The 6,623-nt window shown below is 42.6% G+C and overlaps 1 long non-coding RNA gene across 2 annotated transcripts; it reads left to right on the top strand.

Annotated features, from left to right (window-relative positions):
- The first annotated feature begins 772 nt into the window (after positions 1–772).
- Positions 773–6,199, top strand: LOC127317880 (uncharacterized). Of its 2 annotated transcripts, none has more exons than XR_007861506.2 (5): positions 773–1,020; positions 1,097–1,331; positions 1,394–1,490; positions 3,687–3,760; positions 4,431–6,199. It is a non-coding gene; the product is annotated as an uncharacterized lncRNA (long non-coding RNA). The 2 variants fall into 2 exon arrangements; XR_007861505.2 differs by having other exon boundaries at positions 774–1,020; positions 1,115–1,331.
- Positions 6,200–6,623: the final 424 nt, after the last annotated feature.

Here is a 6,623-nt window from a genome sequence, read left to right as displayed (position 1 = left end):
CGAGTCGGAGAAGAAGCTCCAGGACGACGCCCGTGCCCGCGAAGAGGCGCAGATTCATCGCGCCGTCGAGCTCTCCCTCCAGGCGGCGCAGCAGGGGACGGCGGAGGACGCGCGGCGGGAGCGGAACCGTCTGGCCACCGCCGAACGCAAGGAGAGGAGGCGCGCGCAGGAGCTGCGGCGTAGGGGAGGCGACGACGGGGCGGGGCCGTCGAACGCACCGCCGGGCGGTCAGTAGTCTAGGTTTAGATGAAATCTAGCCGTTTTCATTCAAACTTTGTAATATATAATCAAAATTGAATGAAAACCTTTATTTTCGTGCACCAATATTCATTTGGGGGAGGCGTTTGGGGGACGAGGCTGGGGAGTGACGTCCCCCAAAGGCGGCACGAACAAAACACGTCCCCCAAAGGCTCAATTCGGCGCGGTTTGGGGGACGCTTTGGGGGACGCGACTGGAGATGCTCTCAGGAAGGAGGGAGGTGACCAAGGAAGTGATGTTATACAGAGATCTTTGTGAATCTTCAGATCCATGTCTGAACTAGTGCTTGTTTGACTGGCTGAACCGCTGAACCACGCTGTTGACATGAGACTGAATAAATACGTACTACCTCCGTTGAGTATACCGTAATGAACTGCTAGTTGGAATATGATGCTTCTATTGTGCCAGAGACGTGTGTATGGACTGTTTTTTTTTCTCCCCTAAAGTTTGTGTGTTAAACTCGTCTCATGTGTATCTCTACTACTTAAAAAGAAGGAACGTGTTCCCCCTTCTCCCCCTATTTCGTCGTCCTTTGGTCGTCCAACTTCACCCCGCGTACCCCTTCGTTCTGAAGCGAGGAGGACCAAACGACACCCCTCCCCTGAACGAAACAACGCCCATCGGATACGCCGCCATCCCCCTTGATCTTAGGCCACCGGAGCCTCCGCCCTCCTCCTGACGATGGAACAGAACCACACGGGTAGGGCGAACAGGATCTGAAGGTTTCATCTTCAAACTTGGTGGTCTTGTTCAAAATCTGAGGTATAAGCCCTAGCCCTCCAGATCTTTTTTATTCGGTTGTCCATTTGGTGATTCCCCTTCCAAATCCTCCAACCAGCCTCCATTTTCGGAACAGGAGTCCGACCGGATTGGATCGCATCGGCGGGGTTCGGGAGAGGGGATAATGGTGGGAAGGAAACGGAAGGCGGAGATGGCAGGGGAGCTAGAGTAGGGGCTAGCCTACATCGATGCAGCTCGGAGCCAGACGTCGTCTACCATGGCAGGAGGGGGTGGAGGAAGAATGGGATTCATTGCCTTCCAGGGCGTGGAACCATTACCTCCTCCAGATCCAGGTACACCCTCTTGCCCAATCGATTGGTTTTGGTGGATTTTCACATGGGTTTCTCTTGTGCAGATGATCATGATGGCATGCCTCGCCAGCGTTAGTGACTTGGTGCGTTTAAGCTCTCAGGGACCCGAAGATCGACAAGCATTGCCTCGTGCTCAAGATGGTGAGTACACCAATGCTCTCTTGATGCATCTTGTTTGGGGAGGTGCTAGATTGATTTCATTGTATGGAAATTGTGTTCCATTCTCTTGGAAGAATATACGATTTAGTCAACATGTTGAGCACGATATGCCAGTTCAATTCTTCCTGAAGTTGCTGGCAGTTGATTGATAGTGAATCCTTTGTTGTTGGAACAGGAGTAGTTCATAGGGGATGGATTTCAATGTCTGTAGACAATTCAATTAGCAGCAAGCATGCCATAGTTGTTTACTGCTCAACCACATGCATGCAGAAATTGTTTATCTGCCAACCCTTCCTTCCTATACCTTCTGGTGCTACACATATTTCGGTTTGGGTGTCACAAAATGAAGACAATGCAGATAATTTTGCTTCTTACTAGAAGATGCATCTTTTTTTGCTTCAAGCCCGCTACTGAAGGTCGAATCAATGTGGACTGTAACAGATAACACTGGAGGGTGAAAATATACCTATCTTCTTGTGCGGCAGTGATATAGAAGATGTGATTTACAGATGAGAAAACAAGTGATACATGAGTGGTTGCGTGTGTGTTAATTTTTATTTGAGTGAATTCCACTTTTTACCCCGTAGTTCTGCAGTTGTGAAACTAATTGCCCCGTTGAATAAAAAGTCATCTAGATTATGCATTTTAGAATATTTGGACCCTCGATTTCTGGTGCGTATTCATTGGGCAAGCTATGAGGTGATTACCTACTTTCAAAAATATCAGTATGGGGACGAGGAATGAAACAATTGGATAAGAGAAATCTGGACATAATCGTAGATGAGGGCCTCCGATATTTACACTTTGTCGCACCACATCGGCGAAATACATCGGTCCTATCTAACAAAAACAAACAAAATGCTAAATTGGGGTAAAACCATGTTTAAAAACTCCTAGATGGGATATTTTTGTAAAAGTTGCGCTAAATGGGGTAATATGTGTCACAAATGTGCAATTATGGGGTAAAAAGTGGAATTCGCTCTTTTTATTTTAGGAGGATAAAAACTCTCTTACTCTAAGGGTCTGTGGTTGCGTGTTACTCTCATCTGCTGTACGAGATAATCTGATTCGTTGCTTTATTGCTGCTACAGATAGTTGTTCATTTTCATGTAGATTGCATGGATACAGTCACAAATTCTATATTGAGGTCCTTCTGTTTAGTAAAACGGGATGTTGTATGGAACTAACCTGCACATTCATGTTGACTAATGAAGAGGCTGTTTTAGGCATGTGAACAAGAGATAGGAACTCATACTTCAACAATGAAATCTGATTCTCTAATCTGACGGTAATTTCGATATGCAGCAAACATTTCATTTCTTTTTTGTCCTAAAAGCGCCCGGGTGATTGGAAGTTTGCGTTAGCTAAATTTAGACAAGAGCTTATGATTGTGTGGGTGTTGGCACTAGATCTCGCGCCAACTGCATGGAGGAAGGGGTGCATGTCTGGGTGTTCACTGCGCTACCGCCGTCGACATCTTGACCATGTCGATTAGCAGGTTAGGGACCTCGATTGGGTTAAATAGTAGCAGCAAAAAGCACTTAGCTTTGGAGATTAATGGGGTCGTCGAAGAGCTTGTGAAAACAGACACGTGCAATGCATTGGCATGAGAAATTCCTGGTGCGTATACTGTTCTCATATTGTTTTCAGAAAACACTTTGCTTGATGTTTTTTCAAGACCATTACCTTGATTGGTTTGGATATACTGTTGGCATGCTGTATTTTACTTTTACATGTTAAGCTATGGCCCATAGCTAGCTTGGTTTGTATTTGCACCAGCTTATTTGATGTTTAAAGTGTACTTTTCTCATCATTCGGGTAAGAGAATAGTGGCACGCACATTCGAAGCTATATTCCATATTGGTTGGCCTAGAGTTTACTGTTGCAAAATTTACCAAAATGAACATCAATGCAATGATCCAGTCAATCCCCCCTTTTTCTTGGAGTTATCGTACATTAGCTGCAACTTCTAAAACAATATTCATATATATTCTGATGTGGCCATCCGTTTCGTAGATGCAATTGGGGAACCAATTCCAAAATTCCGAAAATTATGGAAACTAAAGTAGTGGCATATAGTATTGCCTCCAGAACAAAGACGTGTTCATGTTTCAATATATATCTTATCATACCAGTATATCTTGGTTGACTTGATTTTGATCTTTATGTTACTCTCAGTGCCTCCTGTCTGAAATGGATACGAAGCAGAGACTCCCAAGGCACAAGAGCTTATGAGTAAATACAAATGTGTTGTGAGTATCCTATACCTTTGAATTATTATTGTATAATTTGGGATTTCCCAAAAATCTTATTATATCTACTCCATCTAAAGTAGGACAATGTCCAAGAATGATATTTTTACCCTAGGATTAGGAGTAGTGCTAATATTAGAACATGCTCGTAATTTGGATAAATCTTGGACATGATTCGTGCCACCGTCATGCTTCTGAAGCTCGGATCTCGCAGGGTTCATAACTAGACAATGCGTTGTACTTCGCCATGAGCCTCAAGGTTTAACATTTGTAGCAAAATATAGGTCGTCAGATAACCTAGGTCTGGTTTAAATTCTTGGTTACTTCGTGGTGATATTTACAGTGTTCTTAATGTTTCACTTTCACAGATTAGTGCACCATTTGGGTGCCAGATTATTAAGTACTGTCAAATATGTTTGCATTGTGCATTTTATTATCACCTTGGTTGCGTCATAGTACAAACCAATATTAAGTAATCCTATGTATAGGCAGAGCAACTAGATTGTGTTGTTAGACGAATTATAGGGTTCAATGCAATGAAATGTGTTTGCAACCAATCCAGGTTGCTTGCTCATCGCATAGAAAGAATTCCAGCTTTTTTTTTCCACTCAATTTCCCATCATGTTCCGTGTCTACAATATATCTTACCAACCACATGTTCAAATTTCAGATTACAAAGAACGATGACCCCCAAGTGCTCCAATAACTCGATTCTGGAACTTTTGGAACTATATATCATGGTAAATGGAGTGGCTCCGATGTTGTAATAAAAGTCATTAACGAGACGTTTGCTGGGAAGCCATCTGAGCAAGACAAAATGCTACTCCTTAATCTGAGTATAGCTCTCAATTAACATTTAAGATTTATTTTTATTTGCTTATGCTTGTCCTTGGACTGATAGCACCCTGGCGATCCATCGCCACAGTTACAGAATACATGGTTATGGCTCGATTACTTAGGATGGCTTTGCTCAAGTAGTTTCATGTATCTATCATTGCACATTTTAATAAGCAGAAATTTATAATCTTACATGTAGTTGTTACTTCCTAAGTAAAATCCAAAGCAGTTTTAGAAAAGACAGAATATGTGGTGTTGACAAAAATGCAGAGAGTACATAAACCATAGTCAGATAACAATCTTGTTTCTTCCTCCCTGAATAGGAAAACAATATGTTTTCTGCTGCCGTACATGCCTGATGTTGCCCCTCTGGAACATGAGTATTTTTCATTCCCTTGTGTTTTCTGTGTGAAAAGCATCGAGACTGATAGCAAAAAGAAATTACTGATTGATATTGGTCAATATCGTCCTTTCTTGATTTCTAAGCAAGTAAGCATATTTCTCACGTATTAGCTAAATTACTGTTATTTTTGGTGATGCATCATGATAGCCTTCGGAATCTTTTCTACTGGTAATGTATATAAGCATGTTTTTCTTATTTAATTTTAGAGCAAATATTTCTTTGTGTTTGTGCATCTTCTAAATTGAGTAGTACAATGTCTCATAAGGTAAAAATATATAGGTTCACTGCGGTATTGACATCTTGTAGTCTTTAAATAGGAAAATCTTGGTTCAGACTTGGAGAATCAGGGTAAGCAGCGGTGCTACGATTGATTGAACTGGAGTGAGTGGTCCGCAATGTTGTCTTACTGTTACAGCTGTGCTCATCTAATCATCTTGTTCAGTCTGTTGGGATTTTTTTTTGCCTTGTGCTATGTGAGGAAAGAAGATTGTTGGTTTCTTAGATTCATAGCATGACTCATGGTGCTAACGGGAATGCAGTGGTGCTTGGCAACGGTGGGTAGAGTTATCGGGTTAATTAAACCATGCATATTCTTTTTGTTTTAAGACATGGTGGCTTCTTGCTCACGTTTGAATCACTTGCTGAAACTACGGAATTTGCAAGGAGATGGGTTCCATTTTGCAAGATGTATGCCACTGAGCCACGAACCCCTGAGTTCTACTTCTCGCAGAAGATTGACTACTTGAAGGATAAAATACACCCGTCTTTCGTCAAGTAGCGTAGGTCTATGAAGGTCGATTTCTATTGCATAGTTTGACTACGCCTTATTTTGACAGCTTAGGTTTTGCTCTTGGTTATGTAAATAAGCATTGTGTTTCACGCAAAGAGATTATCAAAAGTACAAGGTGAGGATAAATGCTTTAATTGCCAAGGCTCAGAAGACACCTGAGGAAGGTTGGGTCATGCCGGATAGGACACAGTGGCTTGGGAACAATTCCCGTGACCACCCTGACATGATTCGCTACTGAAAGCTCAATCTAGGAAATTTATGGTCATATGGGTCAATCGTTTTATAAGACCATATGAGGTGATCCTTGACAGTAATTGTATGTTCTTACCTCATAGGCATGAGAATGTTGAAGTTTATACATGTTATAGTACTGCAGTTTACGCTTCCATTTAGACTTGAAAGTTCCATATGACACTTTTGTTTGCTTTCATAGAAAGATATAAGGAACTGCTAAGCGCTAATCGTTTACAACCACTTAAGATATAAGAAAATGTTCATGACTTATAACCTATAAAAATTTAGAAAAAATGGGCATTGTGTCGAAAATAATTCATTTACTGTTCAGCATATGATTTCCTTGGGGCAAGCAGCTCGTCGGATCCCACGATGGTGGCTAGATCGCCGCCATGACCGGCACTCGCCTGCTTAGGGATGCGACGGGAAACAACGGGAACTTCGATGTGGGCAGAGGTAACCGCCTCGTGCCGAGCAGCTGTAGCTGCTTGAGGAGGGGGAGTGAGCAGAGCAATGGCTGGGAGGGGAATGTGAGGTGGTCGCACTTTTGATGGGAACCTCCGCTCCGAAGTTAGGAGAGGGAGGGGAGTGGACAGCCA

This window comes from Lolium perenne, chromosome 7 (assembly GCF_019359855.2).
Source record: "Lolium perenne isolate Kyuss_39 chromosome 7, Kyuss_2.0, whole genome shotgun sequence".
Lineage (NCBI taxonomy): Eukaryota > Viridiplantae > Streptophyta > Magnoliopsida > Poales > Poaceae > Lolium > Lolium perenne.
The sequence above is the reverse complement of the archived record's forward strand: the minus strand, read 5'-3'. Positions and strand labels throughout refer to the sequence as shown.